This window comes from Taudactylus pleione, unplaced genomic scaffold, assembly GCF_031769625.1.
Source record: "Taudactylus pleione unplaced genomic scaffold, aTauple2 ptg000379l, whole genome shotgun sequence".
In the NCBI taxonomy this organism is placed as follows: domain Eukaryota; kingdom Metazoa; phylum Chordata; class Amphibia; order Anura; family Myobatrachidae; genus Taudactylus; species Taudactylus pleione.
Genome location: NW_028284780.1, coordinates 536,915 through 564,814, shown reverse-complemented (window position 1 = coordinate 564,814; position 27,900 = coordinate 536,915). Strand labels below are relative to the sequence as shown.

Here is a 27,900-nt window from a genome sequence, read left to right as displayed (position 1 = left end):
AGAGACATCTTTCATTTTTGTGGTAGACAACCTTAGTGGTGCCCCCCAGGTGCTGGTGCCCTAGGTAGCTGCCTAATGGTAGCACCGACCCTGCTAGGGGAGAAAAAACCATTAGCATAGACAGAATGCGTCTACACACATGAACGCAGTTTTACATTACTGAATGTGCTTAGCTAATAAATGGATAACAGATTTTCGAAAATCTATATAATATATAATACCACACGCAGGTCTGTTTAGTGGGTTCAATAAGAGTTCTCCTATATCCGGGACAGACCTAATTTAATCTGTCTATGTGGTCCACTAAAGAACTGTAACCAGGTACAGTGTGGTTATTAAGTAAATTCATTTCCATAGTACAGCCATTATGCCAGCTTCCAATTTAATAAATAAGAAATAAGGATATTTGTGGATTTTAATTTCCTTCAAAACAAACAGTAACAGAGTGAAAGCAAACATAAAATAATAGAGGGCGATTGCTAGGTTTAGAAGTTGGACAACATACCATATTGCTAGATACAATTCTTATTAAAGTTTTACAGCCATCATCAGTTTACACCCACATTTCCCTGACAGTTTTCTGGACAAACTACCTGGCTGGTGCTGATCAGTGGAGTACATATTGTAATTTTTCAAACAGAAAATAGCACATGTAAAGCTACCTTACCTGTAGCAATACATCACATGTACAATCAAAAAATTTAAATTAAAATAAGGCAAAATCAGGGCCAGGTTAAGGCTTGGGGGGGCCCAACTAAATTGTGAGTGTCCTATCAAGAAAAATTGCCACAGCGACTACTATGCCCCTTATCTTACCTCCGGACTCTCCACTGGCCAGCAAGGTTGCAGCATACTACATCATGTCCGCAACACTGCTGGGAACATACTCCCGGCAGCATAGTGGACATCATCTAGTACACTGCTATGGGCAAATACGGGAGAGGGAGACAGACACACACACACACACACACACGAGGAGGATGCGGTCAGAATCCTGACAGCGGGGATTCCGGCGTTCAGAATGCCGGCGCAAGTATCCTGACAGTAAGTACTGGGGTTAGAGTTTGGCGGAGGGTTTGGTTTTAGCACTGGGGGGGGGGGGGGGGGGGGAGGCGCAAGGTTAGATTTGGGCTGGAGGTGTCGGGATTGTAACCTGGTGAGCAGTGCACACACTGTCACACAAAACCTGTTGTGAGCCGTGCCATCAGGCTTCTGCTAGGGGCGAGCAATTCACAGCATTAGGCTCCACCCCCTACCCATACACCCGTGAATTGTGGCATTATGTTAGCGAGGGAGCGGGACTTCCATAGTCAGCCACGGTCCATCAGTGACTGCTGTCAGACACTCTTTGGCAGCATGTGCTGACGGGAGCCAGCCAGAGGGGGTCCAAAGTGGTCGGGCGCAATTAGCTGCCGGTGCCGGCATTTCAGCTCGCACCCCCCGGGGTGGCGAGCTGGAATGTGCGAAAACTGACCCATATGGGCGCCCAAACTACACTATTTGCGATAGCACCCAGAACTTTGGATGGTGTAGCCGTTTTACACGGCTAAACCAGACCTCTATGGGCATAATCAGCGCGATAATTAGCATCAATTGAATAGCTCCCCACGATCTCCCGTAACTTTAGGCGGGAGATCGGGTGCGTTTAAACAATTGAATACCACCCTATATGTTGTAAAGAGTTTAGTGTGAGAAGAGTGAAAATGGGGCGTTTTTTTTTTTTTATGTCCGCATGTAAATTACTCCCTCATATACTGAAATGATATTCCTTAATGATAGAATAGCTATCTGGACATCTCTGACAGCACAGTCGGTCACACTAGAAAGATCAGCAAATTTATACAAAAATTTGTATTGTTAATTATTAAATAATAAAGAAATATTTTCATTGATAAATGTAAAATATATCTGAAAGACTTTTGAAGTCAGTATTCGTTCAAAGCCTCTTTTCAGAAGCTGCCACAATACGGCACAGGGCTAGCCAGTCACTTGAACAACCAATACATAAATACCAGAACTAGTACATATGGGAATGACAAGGATGGTGTAGGTTTGGCACGCAGGGTAGTTAATGTACTTTTTCATGAATCTCCCATCTGACATTTTCTACATTTCTGCCTAGTTAGACCTCTAGGATAAACTTTGCTTCTCGTATTTCCATCCCAGAATCACTTTTAATTTACCTTTTTTATTTTTTTAATTGTGGTAAATATGCACAGCTTTAAAACAAATTCTATTTTGATGAATTCTCTTAAATAGGCAAAATAAAAAAAAAACACTATTTTTCAAACCTGCTTTGGTAATTCTCTATTTTGTTAGTGCTGTTCATTCTATTGGATTCCACAACTCTAGCTGCCCCAGTCCCAATACTTATTTGCCACTTTTGTGCCCAAACAGTCTGTTATATGGGTTAGGATGTACTATATACACATCTATTATAGGTAAACTCGCTCCTTAAAGTGTTAGTTTTTAGCATTACAATAAATAGCATCCTTGTGGGTCAGTATCTTAAGGAACCTAATTTTACCTGGGCCCCATTAACTCAGGGGCCAAGGTAAAATTAAAATTGAGCATCATAGCTTTACACAAGACTTCGCAAACCTCTTGATCTCGAACCTCTGACTGAGCTTACTATCAGCTCTGAAACACTGGATGCTTATTAAACAAGAAACAGTAAAGACTATGATGTATTGTGGGATCTTCCTGTACATCATGTCAGAACCTTACGGAGCAGTCCATATACTTCATTTATATTCATGAAAATAGACACAAAGGCCATATGTCACAAAACAATATATTTCCAGGCAGACCCCTTCTTGGCAACATTTTTTCATACAGGAAGATCCATAATGAGCAACACACGCCTTTGCCAATAATATCTCAGTTAACTAGTCATCCAGTTGCTATCAACCCTCCCTGAGCAATTTAGTAAATACTCGCATAGCAATGACATTTTTCAGATTCCTCATATTTTACAACTTGACATTCACATTACATAACATTTTCACAGAGAATTCTTGCAGTAGGTTATTTATGGAAAGGATTATGTAGAAGATATGGACAGAGAGCTGTAACTAGACTTTTTGGTGCCCTGTGTCAGTGTGAGCATTGGCGCCCCCCGCTCCCCCATTTTTTTAAATGGGGACATAAGATAGTGCACCTGAAAAAGGGCCATGGCCTCATGGGGAAGGGCCAGAGATATGGGAGGCCAGGAGATGCTGGAATCTACAAGTGAGAATGATAATAAACAGGAAAATTGACAGGCCCAAACAGCACCCCCTGCCGTGCCCTGTGCCATGGCACTGGTCGCACCACCCTAGCTACGGCCCTGTGGACAGATGCATGTTAACAAACCTGCAACACATTGAATGCACCAGTTGATTAAACAACGATAAAAAGGAAGATCACAACTAAATTCTAATCAAATGGGTTCTATAGGAGAGATTACATTGAAGAAAACAAGTGAAACAGTGCACAATTCAATGAGAGGAAATACATCACTCACAAGATTGATAAAAGTATTTACTAGCTTGCCTTGTATAGTTTCTACATGCCATTAGAAATGTATACATTTGCTGGGTGTCATGCAACCACAGTCACTAGGCACATGAAGTAATGAGCAGAGAGGCTTTAAACACCCTTCTGAGCAGAAATGGAAGATCATCCCTCTCCTACTTGCCCCTCTGCCAGTTACACAGGTTCATAAAAAAAAAAAAAGATAACTTTTTTAATGTTGCTTTAATACATAGGGCACAATTCTATTCAACGCAAAGTGAATAACGCCAGGAATCAGCTATTCAATTCATATGCGCTGCTAAGCCAGACTAAGGATTTCTTCTTGCATCCCTCCGTGGATGTGACCAGAAATCCGACAACAGTCCAGACACTTATGCAGTTTTCTATCAAATACACAATAATTTCCAGAGCAGAAGCAGACGACCTGCAAACAATTTCCAACCAAGAACGGAATGAGTAAAATGCAATTATTCTGCATTGTTTTCATGTTTATCTCAAGACAGCAACATGTTCTATGAGTCATAGAAATCATTAATTCTATTCAACAGGGAAAATAGCATCCATTCTTAAGCTGCCAGCCAGGCATTTGGTTTCCCTCCCAGTCCTACACAATGGCAAGAAAGACAAAATTATATTCAATGGATTTTGCAACTCCTGACTTGTCGATGTTCGGCAGCAGTCTCTAACAATTTATAACACATGCAAATGCAACAGCAATTACTGGCCTGGGATGATGTCTGCAATTATATTAGAAAGTCTCATGACAATAAACTAGGTACTCATTTCTTCACATATTTTGTGAAGTTCAAACCCTTTAAATATAGATCTGGGGAAAAAAATACCTAAGAGCCACCTCTCAAGTCAAAGATGTATACATGCATAATTCCCCAGTTCAAATTGTTATTGCAGGTGTCAGATGCAGTGCTATTCGTTCCATAAGCATGGCTGATTATCTTAATGAAAGGACAAGAGAAGAAAATAGTTCCAACAGAAACCAATGCACCTCAACTGTAAACAGACCTGAGAAACAGAAAGACAGATGAACAGAATAATCGGAGCTTCCCTTTTATATACAGACATATTTCATCTTTAATGTGGTTTCTGCTGCAACTGGCTCTTTCACTTATGTTAAAATACCAATGCTGCATTGTTGGCATCAGCCTCCTCAGAAATCACAGAAAAGACAGAAAAGACAACATTAAGGACCATACTTTGTGTTAATCACCCTCTTTTTGGGCACATTTCACTAGATACTCAGTTTCCATAGTGCAGTAAACCAGTGCCTGCAAAATTACATATTGGTTTTTCCTTTTTTTTTTTTTAAACCAAGTATTTTTGTTAGAATTTTTCAAATTTAAACAATACAAAAGTCATCAGTTACACACATGACACAGCATAGGAGGAAAAAAAGACGTACAAATACAATCTCCTAATACACCATTACAATATCCAAAACAGAATAAAGTACATCTATTTGTCAGACAGTATAGTCAGCAAGCAAATTATATAAAAAAAAAACCACCATATAAAACAGATTATTCTAAGCAGCAGTAATGGAAAATTTAAGTACACTGCTATAGTAAACAAAATACAAAATAAATAAATGTGGCAGCAACTCTAGCACAGACCCATCCCACCCGTAGCAAAAATAGTTATATAGCCATGGTAGCACCAATAGCTCTTCCCAATCTTGAATGACACCATCTATCCCATTTATTATGAAATTTAAACATATTGTTAGAAGACTTAAGGGGCCAATCCATTAGCAGAACTTTCTGAAAGACAAAAGATTTAGCTTTTGAAAATTCCTGGGGCTGCTGTGACAGAAATCTCATGTACATGACAGATTTTTGCAAACAATGAACAATATTACATGACATTCTGGGAGTGGATTTTTTTTTAGGTTTCTATTAATTTTCATTAAAAAATCATTTGCCGTTTGTAGTTTACCGTGACATATCTGTCAGCGATAAACGATAATTGACCAACATGTTGGCGAGACAAAAGACCCAATTTGGCGGGAGTGCACATTTTTATCGTTCAGAGCCTATCCAATTTCTGTCCTAATGGATAGGCCCCTTTAAAACATATGATTAAACATGAAAAACATATTCACCAAGATTCTCCATTTAAACAGATCAGGGGGATCAGCCGTAAACCACGTTCGTGCTACAATTACATTGGCCAGTGTGGAGAGACACATAGTATAACGATACAGTACTAATGAGTGTGTTATAGGTCAAGGCCAAAATAGACAGATTTTAAGACTAAAGCTGGCCACACACTAGACCAACTTACATCCAACCATCCAACTAGTTGATTGGTTGGAATGAAAACCTGGTAAGGGATGAAAGCAAATGACAATCAGCAATTTGCTCCCAAACGCCAGAAAATGGACTAAAAACAGTTGTTTGAACAAATTGTTTTGATCATACATTTAACAAACTTGTCTGACCGACCATTTACATCTGTTTTCTGGCATTTAGGAGCAAATTGCTGATTGTCATTTGCTTTCATCCCTTACCAGGTTTTCATTCCAACCAATCAACTAGTTGGTTGGTTGGATGAAAGTTGGTCTAGTGTGTGGCCAGCTTTAGAGGGGTATTCAATATGAAACGTTAACTTCACTGTTGAAGTTAACATTTCATATTGGAGTTTTTTTCTGCGTTAAGTCTGGTGCGCGCTCCCGCTTATCCCTGTATTCAATATAGAATTAACGAAAACGGGAAACTCCGAAGTTGGATTTGCGTAAAGTTACGAATTTTTCCTTAAAATAATTGTAAGACCCCCCCTAAAGTTGTAAAAACATGGGGGATCACTATGGGTACCCCCGTTTTAGCCTTTAATTGAAAGTCAGGGATTTAAATAGCCGCAGCAGGTGTTTTTTTCCCCGACATTGAAGAAGTGTTGCAGAAGAGCACTTAGGTTATTTTTTTCATTTTTTTTTTTAAGTGGTCCCATCAAATTTGGGGTACATGAAAATGGGTACTAGCATATTTTGATGTCCCTAAAGTTTTTAAAAATTCTGCATTTGTGCACCTGCCGCTATAATTCTATTCTTCAAAACACCTGCCGCATCCTTGCAGAATAGCCCTGAACCTATTTCCCTATTGTTTAACAATTTTTCCCCATTTTTTTTTTTCAACCCCAATTTTTAAAGTTCATTTTTTGGGGTGTCCCTATTTTTTTTTTTTTTTACTTTTTTTGACAGTTATTTTTAAAATGTCATTCTCAGGGGTGCAGGCTATTTTTTTTTAAGCCTGCTCCCCTAAACCCCAATTCTGCACTTTTTTTCGACACCTATTCAGTGGTGAAAAGTTATCACCGATTTTTATCAAAGACTTGTCAAAACTGCGATAAGTCTTTGATATTGAATAGGGTGTAAAAGTAAAACCTGCGAGAATGACATCATAATTGCGATATTAATGCAAAAACTATGTTATCGCACCCATATTGAATACCCCTGTAAAGCTGGCCAGAGGGATTCGTGGTTAAAATATCCTTCCAATCGTCTTCCCAGAAGGAATAAGTACAATCAAACGGTGTTTGTATATAATGTCGTAATTGCAATTATCTAAAAAAGGCTGTATTCGGAATACTAAATTCACTTTGCAGCTGTTGAAATTATTTAAAAATTCCCTTCACCGTACAATTGACCCAGAGTCGTGACACCTTTTAAGAGCCATATGTTATTTGACGATAGCTTAAGTAGTTCGGGATATGAACTGTCAAACCATAGAGGGGAATCTGCATCCAAATCAGACCAATCAAAAAGGGTGTGAACATATTGCTAAAACCAACAGGGCCTGACGAAGTAAAGGGGGCAAAACAGAGGTCAACACGCCAGAGAGTAAAAATAATAATTGAGTAAGGGAGGATCCAACCTGTTCTGCCAGAAAGCCCAACTATGTTAGACCAGCGGAGCCAGTCACCCAATCTGACAGATTAACTAACTGAGCAGCTATATAAGAGAATCGAAGGTTAGAAAGGCCCATTCCTCCAGAAACTTTAGTTCTATAAAGAGTTTTAATAGATACTCTAGCCCAGTGGTTCTCAAACTCAGTCCTCGGGACCCCACACAGGTCACGTTTTCCAGGTCACCCAGCAGGTGCAATCATTACTCACTGACACATTTTAAAAGATCCACAGGTGAAGCCAATTATTTCACTTGTGAATCTGTGAGACCTGTAAAACATGCACTGCTTGGGGTCCTGAAGACAGAGTTCGAGAACCTGTGCTCTATTCGATCCCTTACCCCAAATAAAGGATGAAAGAATACCATCATTAACAGAAAACACCCTTTTGGCGACAAACTGGAGAATGTTGCAAAATATATAAATACTTGGGCTGAATAGACATGTTAAATAAATACATATGCTCTATAGCACTATTATGAAATAAATGTGATTTATATTGCACACCCATCTGTGTTTTAATTATAAACAGCAACTCTATCTAGCGCCGGTATATACTTTTGCAAATTAATATGTCCCAAGACTAACGGGTAATTTTTCCAAACATGGACCTTTGCTTCAAAATTAGCTATTATATAATATTTTGCGATAGATAGTCCGAGGCAAGGGGTGTAATCCAAACACCCAAGTATTTAAATCTTATGGCCCACTACAAGGGGCAGGGTAGCTGCTCTCCATCAGGAATACAGCCTGAAATTGGGAGAATTCCAATATTTTCCCTATTAATAAGTAATCGACTCTGATGAACTCCCTGAATCTTCTAAAAACAAAGAGCAAATAGTCAACATATAGGGCCACAACATCCTCAACCACACCAGTTCTAATACCTCGGATGTCCGGATCTGCACGTAATAAACAGGCCATCGGCTCAATAGCCATGGCAAAAAGGGCAGGGGATAGCTGACAGCCATGACGATTCCCCTCGCTAGAAGAAAAATGAGCCAATGTATACCCATTAACAGACACTCGAGCTGCCAGAGAAAACACAGGAGCTGAATACAGTGAATAAAATGAGGCCCAATGGCAAATTGGACCCATAGGTAGCTCCATTCCGCAGAGTCAAAGGCCTTGGCGACATCCAAGGACATCACTACTGCCTCCTCCCGAGTACATCACTTTTTTGCAAATGATAAAATAATCTACTAAGATTCTGGACCGTAGACTTTCCCGGCATAACACCAGTCTGGTTAGGGTGAATGAGTGACACGATTACTGGATTCAAACGTGTAGCAAGTATTTTGGCATCGGCGACTAATAGTGAAATGGGACAGTAAGACTCAGGGAGGGTGGGATCCTTCCCAGGTTTGGCTAATACAACAATAATAGCCTCAGGCACAGAGTGAGGAAGAGAACCCCAATCAAATAAAGAATTAAACAGATTCAATAAGTGTGGAATAAAGAAATCCTTAAAATTTTCTGTACACCTCCACAGGAATCCCATCACAACCAGGGACCCTGGAAGCGGGGAGAGAAGAAAGAGCTGCCTCAATCTCTTCTAGCGTAAATGGAGCATCAAGACATTTAATAGCTTTGTGAGAAAACTTCGGCAGGACAATCCGGTCCAAATAATCCTGAATCTGATCGGCTGAATAAGAAACTCTGGAAACATACAGAGAAAAATAATATTCACAAAACACCTCAGCAATACCAGCCCCCAAATAACATGGCTGACCCAGAGGATTGAGAATACACTGTATAATATTAGTACGAGAATCTTCTCTCGCCAAAAAAGCCAAATAACTGCCACCGACTTCAGTCTGAAAATATTGGTTATGTCTAGAAAAGAGCAGTCTACATTTAAGTTTTTCAAGGAGACAGTCCGACCATTCCTCTTGAGCGTTCAACATCAACTCACGATCAAGGGGAGATTGAGATACGATATACTGGGTCTTGAGTTGTGAGCACATGAGCTGAAGGCGGGTCTCCACCCTCCTATTATACATCTTGATTTCAGGAACTTTCAATGAACGAACCTCGCATAGAGGCCTTAAGGGCATTATGTCTAGTGGTAGGATTTGGGTGGGAGAGGTTATCTAATTTAAAACCTTCCCATGCTGCAACAAGTCAGAACCAGCCCCCATAATGAATACCCAAAATGGGTCCAATTTCCAGAAACGAACCCCTCTATCCTGAGAGATGCTCAAAGTAAGTAACACAGGAGAATGGTCGGAGATACCCCTGGACAAATAAGCCACCTCGGACAACATAGATGGCATATTAGGGGAGATCAATGTTAGGTCTATACGAGATAATGTATGGAAAGAAGTAAAATTACATGAGTATTGAGTGGCAGATTGATTCTGATGTTGCCAAATGTCAATCCAACCCAGTTCATCAATTAGATTGGCAAACTGAGTGGGGGAAGGAGAGGACAGAGAAGAAGCAACACCCTCCTTCCACCGATCCAAATAACAATCCATGACATTATTAAAGTCACCCAGACATCACGGGGGTACTCATGGATTGGGCAACAAATAGAGCAGCCTGACTAAGAATTTCATTATTATATGGAGGAGGAATATATACAGTCAGTATAAGGAGGAGGAAATGATTAACAGTGGCGCAGAGAAAAATAAACCTGCCATGAGTATCAACTAGACTGGATTCTAGAAGGAATTGCAATGATTTTCTGATTAAGACCAAACCCCCCCCCCCCCCCCCGCCCCCTTATATTATGTGAGAATGTGGAATAATACATATGCCCTATCAAGGGTTTTTTTAAGGGCCAAAACTTTGCTACCACATAGATGGGTTTCTGAGAGACACATGATTTCAGCACAATACTTCTTAATTTGGGACATAACAAGAGAACGTTTAACTCTCATTTAGACCACGAACATTCCAGCAAAGTATGTGGAATTCCCCAGTGTGTTCAGTCATAGGGTCTCATAAGAGGTGGCAGAAACCGGATAAAATAAAACAAGCAGGAAACAAAAAATAAATAAAATCAGTGGGACGGCTTAATGCAGGCCCAAGCTGCCAACTCGGCGGTAGATAACATATTATACCGTGAGAAGCAGTGAAAAATGAGAGAGAGAAAACTGCATATGTACATGTACACTGATGACAAAGAAAAAAAAACTAACTAACCCAACACTAACCCACCCTGTATAGCCATCAAAACCAGGAGGTATATCTAGTCCCCATGCCCTAAACAACCCCCACTCTAAACTAACTCAACAAGCAAATAATCCCTGATTAAAGCCTATATAGAGCACAGAGTAATGAGGGTATAGGAAATTAGACCCTATAGCTATATCCAGCTGAAAACTCCCTTGGAGACATAACTAACTGGTCCCCTGGTGGAACAATCAATTATTTATAAAACATATCAAAACCAGTGACGAGAATATAATCAAATAAAAAGTAAAATATAGGCCGGCATATTAGATCAAATATAAAATACATAATAGAATACAAAATGTTAGAGCATATAAACTCATGTGAGCAAACAAGAAAACAAAAAACAAAACAGGATTTTTGTACTTACCGATAAATCCCTTTCTCCGATTCCACAGGGGACACTTGAGTCTCATTACAGTGGGGTATATATGTGTGCTAACTTGGAGCTGGCACTTTAAGAATGTAGAAGTTAGACTAGCTCCTCCGCTTCTATACCCCCCTCCAAGCCTCAGTCTTAGAAAACTGTGCCTGTGGAGAGCTGGAAATAGATAACTGCAAAGAAGGAGGAGAAACAAGTACAGAAATAAACAAAAACACACGCTGCTTGCAAAAGATAGATGAAGAAAACAGTCAGTTAAAACAGAATACTGACAATCAGACCTGGCAGGCAAGAACAGCGCCGGGTGGGCATCCAGTGTCCCTTGTGGAATCGGAGAAAGGGATTTAACGATAAGTACCAGAATCCTGTTTTCTCAATCATCCACTAGGGGACACTGGAGTCTAATTACAGTGGGGACGTCCCAGAGCTCCCATCCCGGGCGGGAGAGCGCTGAGAACCCTGCAGCGCCACACAGTCATACTGCAAGGCAAAGGCCACGAAAGTATCAAAACGAAAAAGTTTGACCAGGTATGTCGGCCCTACCAAGAGGCCGCCCAAGAAAAACTGAGCCATGGTAAAACTCTACAGGCATCCGCCTAGGAAGAACCCACAGAGCGTGTGGAATGCTCTGTAAGAGACCTAGAGGCTCCTGAGAGGGAGGCTGCATAGGCCTGTCTGAATGGTCAGACGAATGCAGCCTGCAATAAGTTGCTGCATGGCCGATCCACCAAGACGAGCAAAAATCAGACCTGACAAAGAAAATCCGACTACATGACAGATGTCGTCCTATCCACATAGATCTGTATGGCTGTGACAACAACCAAGAATTTAGAGGATCTTCCAGAAACATTGTAGAAAGCAGACACCTCCGTAGGAAGGAAAAAAAAATGTGCTAATGAAAATCAACCCTGTCCACATGGAAAACCAAGAAGGGAGAGCCTCGGAAGAGGACCCCAAGATCAGACCCACTGCTCAGGACTGAGAATATAACCACCTGCCATAAGAAGAATTTTAAATCTACAATCTGTAACTGATCTACCAGAGAAGTTTATAAGAAAATAGAACTCATCCAAAGTCCATGGAGTCGTGGGAGAAATAAATGGCAGGTGTACCCTGATAACCCCCCCTGGAGGAAAGTGTGAACATCCAGATCTCAAAGATCCCAGCCGAAGGAACACAGAGAATACCTGCCCACAGAAAAATGAGTAGTCTAGCTACTCTGAACTATGAAAGATGCAGGCCCCGGCGTTCACACCAAATGACATACAGCTTCCCAATGCAGTGGAAGTACTTTGAAGTAACTTCCTTACTATGTCGGGGCAGGGTAGAATCACCACAGCTGGAATACCCTTTTATCTCAAGATAGCCCTTTCAGCCGCCACACTGTCAAAGAAAGCCGCCTGAAATCCATGGATCTTCTATCAGTATAAGGCGTAGGTTGGCATACCACGCCCCTCGGGTCCAATGTGGATGTAAAAATCTAGGCAAAAAAGAAATCTGATGGCTGTGGCATGATGTCGACTAGCAGAAGATCCCACCGCTAAATTAACTGTTGTAAACCTTGGGGATTGAGCACCCTTGCTCCTGGAAGGACATTCTGATGACTGAGGTAGACAGCCTCGCAATGCTCCCCTCCTGGGAAGAATCTTGCTGATATTACCATGTCCAGAGCAGAAAACAGCTTGCCTGCTTCATGGCCACCCATCTCTTGGCTTTGCTGTGTGAGGCTATTTACGCCACTGCCGTGGTGTTGACTGACCATACTCTTACCACTTGGTGTAACCTGATGAACACCGAAACATGTGAAACCGTAATACTGCTTCCAGAGGAGTCCAGCGGCCCTGAAAGTGTCTTCTAGTGTCCCTGCATCCCATCCTTCTGGGTTAAAGAATCAAATTCCTCACTCCGACGACTTCCAGCCGGTGGGAGGTAGTCAACCACCACAAAAAAAGAGACAACCTGAGTACTGGGGGCCAACTTTATTTGTTGACAAAGGAAAAATTGCGATCCCGAAAAGTGAGAGAGGAGGCCCAAATGAAAGTCTGACGTGGAACCGGCCATGTGGAATGACCTGAAAAGTTGCAACCATCTCGAGGAGTCGGATACACAGTCGCACCGATCCTTGTCATGATGGATGGCTAACCGTACGAACTGTTGAATGGAGGATACCTCTTCCGGAGGAAGGATGCCCTTCTGGGCCATGTGTTCAAAATAATTTCCAGACATGGAAACCTCTGTGTAGTAGTGTTCACTCTAGGTCCGGCAGGAGGCAGGGCGCCGGACCTAGAGTTAGGGCACTTTTGCGAGCGCCCGAAAAGGGGACGTGTCTGTATGACGCGTCCCCTTTTCATCACTCCTGGGGCGTGCTCGGCACTAACAGACATGCCGGGCAGCCCCCAAACGCTGCGGTCACTGTGAATGGATGCCGGGCACATGCGCCCGGCATCCATTCACTGGCTGTGACTGCTGCGCCGCCGTATTGACCACCCGCGGGACACAGCGACCCGCGGGTGGAGGCAGAACCCGCAAGCTGTCTCATCAGATCGCCACGCTGGAGGGCAGGGCGCGTTCTGCACTTCAGAAATCGGGCAGGGTGCGGTGCCCCGCTAAAACAGCTTAGCGGGAAAACTATGTAGGTTGCAGTTGGTACCTGTGCAACTCTATCCATATTATATTAGGAACCTGTGGGTTGGCAATATTTCTTGTAACAACGGGATCCTAGAAAGAGCTTTCAGGAGAAGATCATATAGATTAGGGACATTAGCTCGAAAGAGGAGCGCTCACAAGCGGACCCGGCTCTGTCGTGCGCATGCGCAAGACCCGGATAGCGACGGGCAAGCCATCATCGCTATGCGTTTCGCTACAAAAGGGGGCATGCTGTTGAAGGTGAGTAACAGCACGCCGCCTTTGGTGGGCGTACCGGGGGCGTGGCTGGCAAGACGGAGAAGTTCCCATGGGAACGCCTACCATCTGGGGCCGGCCCCACTGACATCACAAGTGATGTCAGTGGGAGTGCTTTCGGCTCTGATAGAGCAGAAAGCGCTCCACAAGGGTCTCGTCGCAAGCCCGATTGTCGCGTCCGGCTCGGAATCAGGGCCTGAGTTCGAAGTAGAGCCATCCTGACTGCCATTATCCTGGCAAATACCCCAGGATCCTTAGTTAGGTACGGATTTGGACTGCAAGTAAGCTTGTGAGTCCTGATATGAAATCAGACGACTTGTCTTTGAAAACTGGCAAACCTCTGGTTAAAACCCAAGGAGGTGATTGGATCTGAAGCTTGTACCTTCAGACAATAGTGTACCAATACGGCCCTGAAGAGAAGAAAATGAGGTCCCACCAAGGGGTCCCCCGGAAAAGAGGGAAACGATGCGGCAGTGGGTTGGTGGAGGACTAATAGTCATGGTCAAAGCACTGTAGAGCAATGAAAAGAGGAGGATCCTCTTGTGGAACAGCCTTTTATTTTTCTTAGGACCCAAAAGGACCGAAAAGACATTCCTGAATAAGGTCTATGGATAGCTGGAGCAGCTGAGGGAAATCTGCCTCAGCCTGAGCGGGCTGTACTAGCTTGAGCTAAATATCTAAAAGAGGGATTAAATACCTCTATAGAAGCCTCGCCGAGAGAAACAGCTGACCCCCCAATCTGGCTTTGGAGAGTGGGAGAAATCCGGGGCACCCGGAGGAAAACCACACAAGCCAAAGGGAGAACAGACAAACTCAACATGGCGAGAGCTGCGGAGGGTAACGAACCCACGACCGAGCGGCGAGGCGGCAATCTCAATCATTACTGCCTTTCTGCCAAAGGGAGATCCTCAGCTGGGTTAAATAGAGATATGTCTCTCTAAGCTACAATAACCTTATAAACCCAGCAGCCCACTAATGGAGGGTGAAGAATCACAGCTGCTACCTCGTAAATGGCTTAGGATGTTATTCTATTTAGAGCATATATATCTTCCTTCTCCGATTGGAGGACTATGGGCAACCGTCTCTAAGAGACCTGCTCTTGTAAGATCCCCCCTGACAGAGCATCTGACAGCTCATTAGTTGCCTGCCTATTGAGAGGTCATCTGTAAACATACTGTAGCAGTCATAGGATAAGAACCTATGACTGTCCCGCAACACTGAATGCTCACTACCCAGTGAACCGCATAATCTCGTTTACGTGGCATCCCCAGATGTGAATGTTAAAACACGCGTCTGTATACTTTAGAATCACTGACCTGGAGACCCCACTTTGTTTCCGAGAAGCCTCCAGTCAGCAGTGGGACATAAATTACCTTATGAATCGAACCATCGTGCTGTGGAGCAGCAATGCTACTCCTCACACCATTGGAGATGTCGGGGGCAGAGCCCGGGGACCCCAATACTGGAGCACGATGGAACCTGCGCCGTACAAGACGGTGGATTGACGTCCGTGACATTTGGAGTAAATTCAGACTGTATTACAGGGAACATTAGAGATGTCTTAACCTTTAAATCATGATACATACAGACCTTCACACACAACAGTAAAGTGTAGTGAAACCAGGTCAAAATATGAAACCGACATACAGAGAGGCAGGAGAGATCCACACTTTTCAAACAGCGCTCCTAGCAGTGCTTGAAAAAACGCGGGGCATATAAATAAGCAACCTGTTGCTTTAAATAGCTCTCCTTACCAGCCTACACTCCACTATGTACTTACAGTCTTTGGATAGGCAATAAGAATATTCAGAGCAGCCATCAGACACACACCTTGGGTGTAGCAGCATTTCAGCAGTAAAGCCTCTCTCCGGATACAGGCTCAGGCTTACAATATGTAGCAGACAGGTAATGGCAGCACACAGCCCCGAGGGAAGCGCTAATGGTCGCTAGAAGCAGTGCAGGACCCCAGAGCAGGCTCCGCCTCTACTATGGCACCCAAACACTGCGCGCCTAGACTGCTTTACTAGTCGCTGCTAGCTGCTATTGGCACGTCCACTCAAACATGTGAGGGTGGCGTTGTTAAACTGAGCAGCCTTCTCCGCGCTGATAACACGCTCAACGCAGCTGCTGTAAATTTTAACCTGGCCACCCCGCTAGACGGGGAGCCAGGAATACTCATGCTGAGTAATGGAAGACTGCTTTGCACACTTCTTGCTAAGACTGATGAGCAGTCCAGCAGCGGCGGCACATCCTTCGGCTGTCGGGACTAAGGGAGGTCCGCACTGCACCCAGCGGCATGTGGGACTTCCTTATGCTAAGACCGATGAGCAATCCAGCAGCAGCGGCACATCCTTCGGCTGTTGGGACTGACTAAGGGAAGCACTGCACCCAGCGGCATACAGGACCACCTTCTTATACTGTGGAGCCCAGCAGCCGGCATGCAACGTCCTCCGGCTGTGCTATGGAAGCGCTGGGACAGCTGAGAGCAAGGAGCAGATCACAGTGATAGGCTCCGCATGCGCCCTGCAAACACCGCCCTTTCTGTGCCTGGCAACCCTGCTAATCAAGGAGCCAGGATTATACTCACGACCTACCGTGGCTGCCGATGGCGGGGGGGTTAAAGGGAGACCACAACGTGCGCCGCATGCAGCGCGTCCTGGTCAACCCTGGAGACAGTGGTCTGTAGCTGAGGACCCCAGCGCGAGCCGCAAGTAGCTGTGGTAGGCAGCTCCATTGTGGCAAACAGGCAGGGGAAGTCAGCTGTCTATCCTCAATGCTTGAAACAGCATCTTCATTTTCTACATTAATCTAAACTATGAACAGAGGAGCAGCACAACGTATGACCAACTCCCTTGGGCACATAACTAATACTGAGGCTTGGAGGGGGGTATAGATGGGAGGAGCTAGTCTAACTTCTAAATTCTTAAAGTGCCAACTCCCGGTTAGCACACATCTATACCCCACTGTAATGAGACTCAAGTGTCCCCTAGTGAGAAACAGACAATTAACCCATCAGATACGACCATACCAGACAGGGCTTTCACTGACATGGTCGTATCTCATATGACCTGTCAGAAACGCCCAGTGGGCGGCTTGCTGGAAGTCAACTTCCAGCAGCCGCCCATCTCAGACGGACCTGCTGGTCCCTCTACATTTGCGGCTCCCCCTCCTTTGTGTCGCGATCACTGCTGGCCACAGTGATTGGGCACCGGCGGCACACACCCCCCCCCCCCCCTCACCCGGCGGACTTCCAGAGAAGTCGCAACCTGATTAGATGATTGAGGTGCCCGAGAGGTTATAGCATATTTCTCTAGCCTGGCAGCAGCTCCAGCGGCATTGCCAGTTTTCCCCATGTTGACACGAATATTTATAAGGGCACTCCACACCCAATATTAAATTGAAAAGACACTGTGGGAATCAGTAATATGGCAGAGATGATCACTGTGTGCCAGTGACTTCCAACACTAATTCCCACCCTATGGAAATAGCCCAGCAGGTACACTTAGCTGGGCTATTATACTATAATCCAATGGTCACCAACTATAGTTATCACTGTGGATGGACAGCTGCGGCTGGGAGGTGACAGCGCAGGAAAGCTGTAATGGAGGAACACAGTCACAAGGGACTCCTGGATCCACAGAAGATGGCGGCACCAGAGTGACACACCAGACCAGGGACCCAACGGAAGAGCAGCAGCAGGCACCAATCACCCCCAACACCAGCGGCTACAGGGTGAAGGACTTCGGACGGTGTGCAGCGGCAGGAGGAAGAAAGATCCAGCTACAATCAGACAGCCCACACAGGACGGTAGAGCCCACGGCCAGGAGGACAGCACCGCCACAGGCCTAATCACACTCCACCATGGAGACAGGTGCAGCAAGGCTCCAGAGACGCCCGTACAAAGCACCGGAGACTACAGGAGGAATTCCCACAGCAGCAGGGAGTATACCAGCACTAGACCACCAAGGGATTAGGATGTAATTCGGAGATTTTGCGGGAGCTACAGCAAAACGCTGTCACTATGCTGAGCCAAGCCACGCCCCTTGCAAAAATGACATTGTTATTTATGCACTTTGCTACAGAAAAAAAAAAGGGATTTTCCCTCCAGCAAAATCAACAAAAATACTTGAATCCTACATGATAATAGAAATTCAGAGGTATTGGTTTACATACATTTGCAAATGTATGAATAAGCACTGGGCCAACGTCAAGGCTCCTCTATACCAGCATCCCTAACATTATGGGGTTCACGTCCGAGACGCAGGGAACCCCAAAAGAATCCAGCCAAGGACTATCCCCAGGGCATCACACGAAAAATGGAAAAACGGTGAAAGTGAAGTGTAAAGTATAGTTGTGTAAAGATAAATCAATAAGTGTTAATGGTAAGGAGTTAAAATTACATAAATAATAGACAAACAAATAGAAAGGTGATAAAAAAATATCTATGTGAATTAAGTGGTGATGCCCTGAAAAAAGGCCCAGCCAGAGCAACTTCGGGGGCCCCATGCCCAAACGCTCACCCCAAAATAATTGTTGCTACCTAATAGTAGCACCCACTCGGTCATATAATTACAAATTAATGTACTGCATAATAACAGTACATGTATAAGCTGAGAGCATACTCACCTAGAAGGTACCCCAGAAACCTCCTAGAAAAAGGAAATGAAAAAGAGCGGACAGACCTGAAAAGAAAAAAAAAAAACCCACAAAGGGGCTGATGTAGTGTTATATGCAAGTTGGTGGTAAATGTTCTTGCACTATGTGCATTAATTCTATTGTGACTTTTTGGATAAACGAGAATGAACAGTAGAGGGTGTGTGCAAAAATGGGGATATTTTACATTGGGGTTGGAGGGGGTTACACAAACGGGTCTGTCACCACTAGTGGAGGAGAGGGGTAATGCTAATGGTGAGCTACTATAAAATGGGGACATGGCAGGAAGTGGGACTATTGCCCATGGGGGCCTATGGACACGGTGGTTGTGAGACACCCCATTGGAATATTTTTTTCAATAAAATATTTAAATATATTTTTTAAAATATGTTCTAAACCTTAGAACATAAAAAAAAAAAACAATTTTGACTAGTTTTGGAGAAAATAAATCATGGGTTAACTGGTTCAAGCTTTTTATGTGGACAACAACTCCTCAGTGTGTATTAAATTACAAGCATAATTTGTTTTTGTACATTTTACATGTGGTCTGGAAGAGTACAACATAGAAACCTCGTTAACATTTTAGTGATAAGTTTAATCCAAAAACAAATGCATAAACATCAGTAAAAAAGTATATATATATATATATATATATCTATCTTACAATGACACAACCCTTCCATCTCACCAGATATTCTAGTTTGTAAACATCCAGAATGGCAGTCATAAATGTTATTGACCAAAATATCTAGTAGGAATGTTGCCATCCTTTAATAGCCAAAAGGCATTTAAGTTTCACAAGAGAAAAAATATAAAATAACCCTACAACTAACCTAGATGGAAAGCTACATTGATACATACCTAGTGTTAGTACGGTTATATCTCCTACACCTATTCATCACAGTAAAGGGGCCTATCCATTAGCAGATGTTTTTCTTAACGATGAAAGACAAAAAAGATATCTATTGAAAATTACGGTGGCTGTGCTGAAAGATATCTGTCATGTACATGACAGATTTTTGCAAAAGACGAACGATGAACGATATTGCATGACATCATTCAGGGAGTCGATTTCTTTCTCTCCACTGCTTTGTAGCGGCTGTTAATATCGTTCGTCGTTTACCGCATATAAACTGACAGATGTTTCTAATACCTGGCAGCGATCTGTGATAATTGACCAACATGTTGGAGAGACGAAAGATAAAATTTATCTGCAGCGGGAGTGCGCATCGGTCATCGTTTATATCGTTCAATTTATCTGCTAGTGGATAGGCCCTTTAAGGGTTGGAGTGTAACAAACTTTAAGATGAATTCTCTTAACTGTTCATCAGCAATTTGTTACATATATTTGGTAGTAGAGAACAGGATGATGTTGACATATTAACTTGCTAAACTCTTTTCAGAAGTTAGTAGAGAAATAGTGTGAATTTAAAGGGTCACCTACACATAGTAGGAGAGAGCAATTGTGAGGGTTAAACAAATATTTAGCTGCTCACTTTTAGCAGGGTGCAGTGGAGGTCTGTCTTTTTACTATACCTACACCATGGCTGCATTGTGCTATGACAAACAGCAGGCACACATCAAATACGGATTCATATTGGAGCTTAAATGTGTGTCTGGACTGCACACAGTGCAAGCAACTAATTTGTAGGCTTAACCAAAAGTCAAGCAAACCCTGAAGTATCACAAAAAGGACTGAGCATTATGTGTGGGGGCCAAGTACACAGGGTGTTCAAGTTTGTTGGTCTTCAACTGTCAGTTGACTGGCTAGGCGCATTCTCTCTTCATATGTATATTGTAATTATTCATGTAATTAATGCATTAGTTTTTTATGGTAACTTTTAAACAGGTTTGTTGTATTTTGGAGGTGTACAATTTCATACAGTAGCATATTACCCAAAAAAATATAGGTGTGGTACCCCCATACTTAGGTGTCCTGCAGCCCGTCAAGTTTTTTTTTTTTTTTTTATAAAACCATACAGCACTATTGGCCCCATAGGCAAGTATAGTGAACTGTTACTGACCTTGCTCTCCCTGAACCCCACTGAGCATGTGCAAACTGGGGGGGGGGGAATAAAATGTCCCTTGGTCAGTAACCCATTTTTACGGGGAAATCCGGCCTCGCTCATTGGTAGCCTGGGTGTCCAGGCAGAGATCCTTTTGGCGGTCTGTTGCTGAGGCTTCTCTGTCCACTCAGGGGAGTTGGACAAGCAGGGAGGAAAGAGAGGGGAAGTTTAAAAAATAGCAATCCCCTGGAGGGGAGAGGAGAGCCCTGATGGGAAGTATCTCGGCAATAGGAGCTGTCATGTAAGATTGTATAGTGATTCAAATACCTGCAGGGGAAGAGGAGCAGGGTGTCCCAGCAGTAACTATCTGGGTGTCATAAGGAGGTCGGCGGCTGTGGTGGAGGCCAGAGTGCTCCCACAGTGAAAGTATCCCGGCTGCAAAGAGCTGGCGCAAGGACGCCCCAGTGAGCACCCCTGCTGGAAGCTAAAGAAAAAGATAGGGTAAAGTAACTTGCGCCCCCTAACTGCAGCTCAATACCAACTCAACAAGGACACCAAACCTTTTAGACAGACAGATACAAAATGGAGTGGTTCACAAGTGCTGTTAGACTCGGATTAATGTATAGAACACTTGATTTCCTTCGTAGTAATTTTCCTACTGTTGTAACAAATCAGAAAACAAGAATTTATCAAACACTTTCTTCTCTTCTCTTATGTGTTAGTCTGCATATCCAGACTCACCATTACTTAATAAAAATGCATGCATCAAAAGGTATCTTTGATCTTCTCTATGTATACCAGGTATCATATATTCCCCCAGTGGTCTGACACTCTCCAATTAATCGGCTGCTACATCCACATAAAGGTTTCTTTTTTTATTTGAGTAGGTAGGTCGTCCGTAAATCCTACATAAAGTCCAGAACAACCAAAAATATATCCAGATAGAAAAGGACTTCCCTCATAAAATCCAAAAGAATTTATTCTGATATATACAAAAAATAAAAACAATATACAATGTCCCCCATAAACTGGGTTTGTTCTCCTCTACTCCAATTGGACTAAGAACATATTCCTCTCACCACTCATATCCCGGACATAGGAATGGGATACTGAACCGTTCTTTCCCTGAGGAAGGAAAACATATTCCGAAACGCGTTGGTGAGCTGGAGGATCCCCCCATTTTTTTGGACTAACTCCCCCCTCGAATTGGCTAAAATTCGATCATAAAGAACGGTTCCTGGTATACCTGGTATACATAGAGAAGATCAGAGATACCTTTTGATGCATGCATTTTTATTAAGTAATGGTGAGTCTGGATATGCAGACGAACACATAAGAGAAGAGAAGAAACAGTGTTTGATAAATTCTTGTTTGTTTTCTGATTTGTTACAACAGTAGGAAAATTACTACGAAGGAAATCAAGTGTTCTATACATTAATCCGAGTCTAACAGCGCTTGTGAACCACCCCTGCTGGAAGACTGAGGGACGAGGCTGGCGGTCAGCGGCTGCGGTGCAGTGCAGACTGAGAAGCTGCCGCAGTTGGATGATCCCGGTTGTGATAGCAAGCGCAAAGACCCCACAAGAACTCCTGGCTGTACGGACCAGTGAAGAACTACTAAGTATGAACTACTAAGAACTACTAAGTATGAGGGCTGTGCTGTCGCTGCCTGCTGTTTAGATAGTGCCTGCTGCATGGACCCCTTGTGGTTGTGGATTAATGCCTATGCCTCTGCCAGTGACTTACCTCCACTACTGAACACGGAGGAGCTGTACCTAATTGGCAACAGAGTTCAGTGCTGCCGGGACCTGCTGGGAGATACGTAGGACCCCTGCAGCTGAGGGCTGCCTAAAGTGCCCGCGGACCAGAGAACCACCCTGGAGGAGTGTGCTGCCAGGACCAGAGGAAAGGAGTTGCCGCTGCGAGGAGTCCCTACTGGTACCTACAGGGGAAGTGCCCGATTGGAGGAAGCCTCCGCGGGTGGAGCAGAGAGGACCGCTGGCCAGTGCGGGCAACACGGAAGACAGCCCCTGCTAATTAGAGACCCGGAGGACCCCGCTGCAAGCCCAGAGACTGTGGGGAGGACACTGCAGCCTGGAAGTGCTGACGCCCGCCTGTCTGAAGAGGACACCGCTGGGGAGAGGACCTGCGCTGCCAGAGGGGATGACACCTGGGGAGGATCGCCGCTGGGACTAGGAGCTGTGCCTGTAAAATCCCAGGAGGATCTGTGGAGCTCTTGGAGTGCTGCCCTGCTACTCACTCCCAAGTGAGGTTTTCTGCCAAAATGACAAGGAGAAGCTTCAGTAATTTAGCGTAGCCCGGTGCAGTGCTTTGCATCCCTGAATGTCGTGAGGGGGCTGAATAGTCGCAGTGTTGGGTGAGAACTGATGACTGTCCCTCTCTTTCCCCTCCTAAGTGATTCATCTAGCAGTACTCCCCATTGTAATGTAGAGCTGCCTCCGAGCAGCTATGGGAAGAGGCTCCCAGGTAGTTAAACTGGCCAGACCCTATATTATTGAAGTGTTAACTCTGAGCCATCTTAGGGGGCAAGTAACAGTGAGATTCTGTTTAAGCTGTTCATTTGTGTGGTGTGAGGTGTGCAGCTATTTAGGGGGGGGGATAGGTCTCCCCTCTCCCTCTGGCTTGATTAGCTTACGCACCTATGTGCTTTGTGTTGTCGCTCTGGTGCAACTGTTTAAGTTGCTGATAAATATGTATATGTTAGTGGTCTTCAATGCATTGTGTGCTCATCTGCAGATATTCATCTAAATGCTAGTTTTTTTCTTATGTGTAATTGGTATGTTTGCTGGTCTCCACTTGATCACTAAATTCTCCAAAGGCATTATATGTACATTTGCTGGTAAACCATTCAACTGTTGGTCTTCTTTATTGTAATGCATATTCATCTGCTGGGGTTTATTTAATTGCTAATTTCTCTAAATTACTTATACGCACGCTAGCTGGTAAACTCTTAACCCTGTGTAACCCCGGCTGGCAACTTTTGTGGTAATAATTTGTGGTATATGCATCAATGTATTGTTTTCCCTATTTTCTCAGCAAAGGCTCAAAGATTGTGTTTAAGTTATTGCAAGTTGCCGGTGAACTACTGCTATCAGCATAGCCTCAGTGTTATCCCTAATTTTCTCAAGGCTCAAAGACTGTTTAAATTATTGCATATTGCCAGTGAACTACTGCCTTCAGCATAGCCTAAGGCTGGGTACACATGTAAAGATTTTCTGTCCGACCATCCAACTAGTTCAGTGGTTCTCAAACTCGGTCCTCAGGACCCCACACAGTTAATGTTTTGCAGGTCACCCAGCACGTGCACAGGTGTATTCATTAATCACTAACATTTTAAAAGATCCACCGTTGGAGCTAATTATTTCACTTGTGATTCTGTGAGGAGACCTGGAAAACATGCACTGTTTGGGGTCCTGAGGACCGAGTTTGAGAACCTGTGAACTATTTGATTGGTTGGAATGAAAATCTGGTAACGTATGGGCATAAATGATGATCAGCAATTTGCTCCTAAATGCCAGAAAACAGACGAAAATGGTCGTTCAGACAAGTTTGTTAAATGTTTGATCTAAACAATTTGTTCAAACAACAGTTTTTGTCTATTTTCCGGCATTTGGGAGCAAATTGCTGATTGTCATTTGCTTTCATACCTTACCAGATTTTCATTACAACCAATCAACTAGTTGGATGGTTGGACAGAAAATCTTTACGTGTGTACCCAGCATTAGGCCCGTATTCAATTCTGGGGGAAAACCCGTTATCGGCGATGACGTCATTGTCTCCTATTGTCATTATCCCCGATGCGAAAAGTCAATGTAAAAAAAACGGGGATAATTTTTCGCCAGCCTTTACCTGGCGAAAAAAAAAGTGCAGAATTGGGGTTTAGGGGTGCAGCCTTAAAAAAAATTAAAAAAGCCTGCACCCCTGGGAATGCCCCCTAAAAACAGTGTGTAAAAAAAGTTTAAAAACAAAATGAAATCGGGACACCCCAAAAAAAATATTAAATTTTGGGGTTTATGAAAAAAAAATTAGGGAAAACACTTGTAAAATAGCTAAACGTAATCCCGAGATGTTCCCATATATGCGGCAGGTGTGTTCCAGAATGCGGGTAGTGTGCATGTATTGTAATAGTAATACAATAGTGTAATGTACTCCAGAATGCAGGTGCATTTTTAAAAATCATTTTAGGGACTTAAATATACTTGCACCCATTTTCATGTATCCCAAATTTGATGGACATAGTTATTTTTCCCCAAAAAAAATTGCTAAATGCTCTTCTGCATCACCTTCTTCGAAGCCGCATTTATGCACCTGCCGCAGCTTTTAAAAAACCAGACTTCCCTTGAGCATGCAATAATGGGGGTACCCCTAGTGATCCCCCATGTCTGGACATCTTTAGAGGGGTCCAAGGATGTATTCCCAAAAATTCAAAAAAATTTTCCGCTGCTCTAAGTTTTGCCGGGTCCCGTTTTCGCGTCCTTTGAAATTGAATACGGGGAATATCGGGCACGCGCCCGATACTTTTCCGCCTGGAAAACAGGCGAAGGAGGCGAAAAGTCCAGCAGGCGAAAAGTCTGGACTTTGTGCCTCAAATTGAATACAGGCCTTAGTGTGCCTTGAGGACAGTGGTTGGGAATCACTGATCTAATGCAAGGTGTTGGCCCACTTCATCTAAGATTTCTTAAGTTTGCTCATCCCTCTACATTTACTTTGTTGGGTTTTCTTTTTTTTTTTTTTCATTTAATAGCTGAAAAATCCTTTAAAAATCAGTCATAATGTTGATATTTGAAATATTATGAGTTTTGCTATCTCGGCATAACGGTTATAGAAAGGGTGGTATCATGCTTTGCATTGGAACAAAGAAAGTCTAATAACTAGCTCTGTAAGCGATATGCAAAGAAGGTTAAAAAGACAACAATGAAACACTTCAGTACTACACAATAAAATGTGGGATGAACTTTAAAGGTAAAACGGTGGCCTTAAGTAGATTTTTTAATGTGCTATTCTGACCACTCAAGGAACAGTGTGTTTCCAACTCGGTCCTCAAGGCACCCAAACAGTGCAGGTTTTAAAGATATCCATGCTTGGGCACAGGTCACTGAATAAAGGGTCCCATACATTTACTGAGAAATCCGTCGTTCCCCTAATGGGCCCGAAACACCCCGATTTGCAGATCATGTTCATTACCCTTATGTATGTCTTTTATGTATGTATGTCTTTTACAACCCTGTATAATGTTAATTCAAATTGTAAAGCGCGACGGAATTTGTTGCGCTATATAAGAAACTGTTAATAAATAATAAATATGTTGATTGTGATCGGCAAATCAGTGAAATCCAACATGTTTGATTTCACTGATGTGCTGACCCTGACATCTGGCGTTGGCGAATTCCCCAATCAATCATAGATGTATGGGGGCCTTAAGTGCCCCAGTCAATTTGATTTAAACATATGTGCTTAACCATGGATATTCTTAAAAGCTGGACTGATAGGGTGCCTTGAGGACAGAGTTTATGAACCACTGGCATAGACAATAAATGTCTGTAAAATATTAAACATTTGGTTCAGGTTTAACACCATATTAAGCTACAATTCCTTTAACACCATAAAATTTGGGCAGCACAGATGGTTTAATGGTTAGCATTTCTGCCTCACAGCAATGCGGTTGTGGGTTTGTTATCCACTATGGCCCTAACTGTGTGGAGTTTACACTTTCTCCATGTTCTTGTGCGGTTTTCCTCCCAGTGCTCCGGTTTCCTCCCACATTTCAAAAATATACAGGTAGGTTAATTGGCTCCCAACAAAAAAAAAAACTTTACGTGTGTGTGTGTTAAGCTTTGCCGGGGCAGGGACTGATGTGAATGGCCAAATATGCTCTGTAAAGCGCTGCGGAGTGTGTGCGCACTATATAAAAAAAACTGGTAATAATAAATTATATGTGGAGTTTCTATATTCTCCCTGTGCTGAATTCGGTAGCATGGCCCTCACTGACGATGTTGCTGACGATGCGCAGGAGCGTTCATCGTCAGTGACAATCTGTACATCCAATCCGCCGGATCGGACGACATATCGTCTAGTGTGTACCCAGCAATACAGTGTGTGAGCATGTGGTAGGGAATACAGATTGCAAGCTCCACTGGGGCAGGGGCTGATGTGAATGGGCAAATATTCTCTCTAAAGCGCTGTGGAATATGGGTGCGCTATATAAATAACTGGTAATAAATAAAAGTAAGTACAAATGGCTTCAAAAATAGAAGTAAAACTGATACTTGGGAAGTTCAATATTTTGCAAAACAAGCTGAAAATTATGTAAGCAAACTACTTTAGGGTCTTTCATTTATGTGTTGAAATTGCTAACAATATATTAACAGTATCAAAAAGTAACCAACATTATTAGATTTTCAACACTAAAGTTTCCACACAAGAATAAATCAAGCACAGTAGGTAATGTGGAGGGGATTGTAATTGCAAAAAAATGCAACTGTCAATAATACACTATAGTTGGATAAAACAAATCTCATCAGCAAAACAAGTCTCATCAAGGAGGAAAAGGGGGGGAGAAAACCCAATCAGTTGACATTTTCAAACAATTGCACACAGAATTATGCTTTAGGGGCCTATGTATCAAAGCTGGGAGATAAATAAAATTGTAACAAATAAATCACCAACCATTCAGCTCTTAATGATCATTTTTAAAATGCAGCCTGCTTAATATAATTAGGAAGCTGATTGGTTAGTACTTTATCTCTCACAATTGTATCTCTCTCCCAGCATTGATACATAGGCCCCTAAGAAACTGAAAACTCAAATTTGATATACATCGGCTCATCATGGAGATTGTAAAAGGATTAGAATTGTGGTAAAGATATTGTGTGGTTATTAAGTCTTACCAGTATTAAGTATTATTAAGTGTTACCAGTCTCCAGGGTCTGGAGGATAGTTTGTGGAGTAACAGGGTATAATAGCATACTTTCCATTTATTCCATTACAATCAATATAACTACAATATAATGGGAGGTTTGCTCACTGAAAAAAAAAGATTTTTAGTATTCTCAAAATTTTGAATTATACTGGTGTATCCAACTTCGCAGTCTTAAATGCTGCATCAAAATAAATATTAGTGTCACAAACAAGTCACCATCCCTTTAGACAAAATCCTCTCCCAGCTTTTCCAGAGAGGAAGCTAAATTGTGTGTCACTAAAGTGCGGTCTCCTGTGATCCCAAACAAACACCAGGGTGACCGGCTGCAACCGTCAGACTTAGGTTTACAAATGCCACATACAGCTAGAGTCTACCTTATAAGAATGGCCAGCTGGGGGAGGGGAGGGGG

At 43.1% G+C, this 27,900-nt stretch overlaps 1 protein-coding gene across 8 annotated transcripts in view; it reads right to left on the bottom strand.

Moving 5' to 3' along the window:
• The window catches only part of KAZN (kazrin, periplakin interacting protein), a 432,464-nt gene that overhangs the window by 403,314 nt on the left and 1,250 nt on the right, over positions 1–27,900 (bottom strand). The window contains exon 1 of one of the 8 annotated variants that reach the window (XM_088445401.1): positions 18,520–18,544. The exons of the other annotated variants lie outside the window; for them this stretch is intronic. The gene's annotated coding sequence lies outside the window, so the exon portion shown is untranslated. Of the gene's footprint in view, positions 1–18,519; positions 18,545–27,900 lie in introns of those variants that run through there. 8 annotated transcript variants of the gene reach the window in all.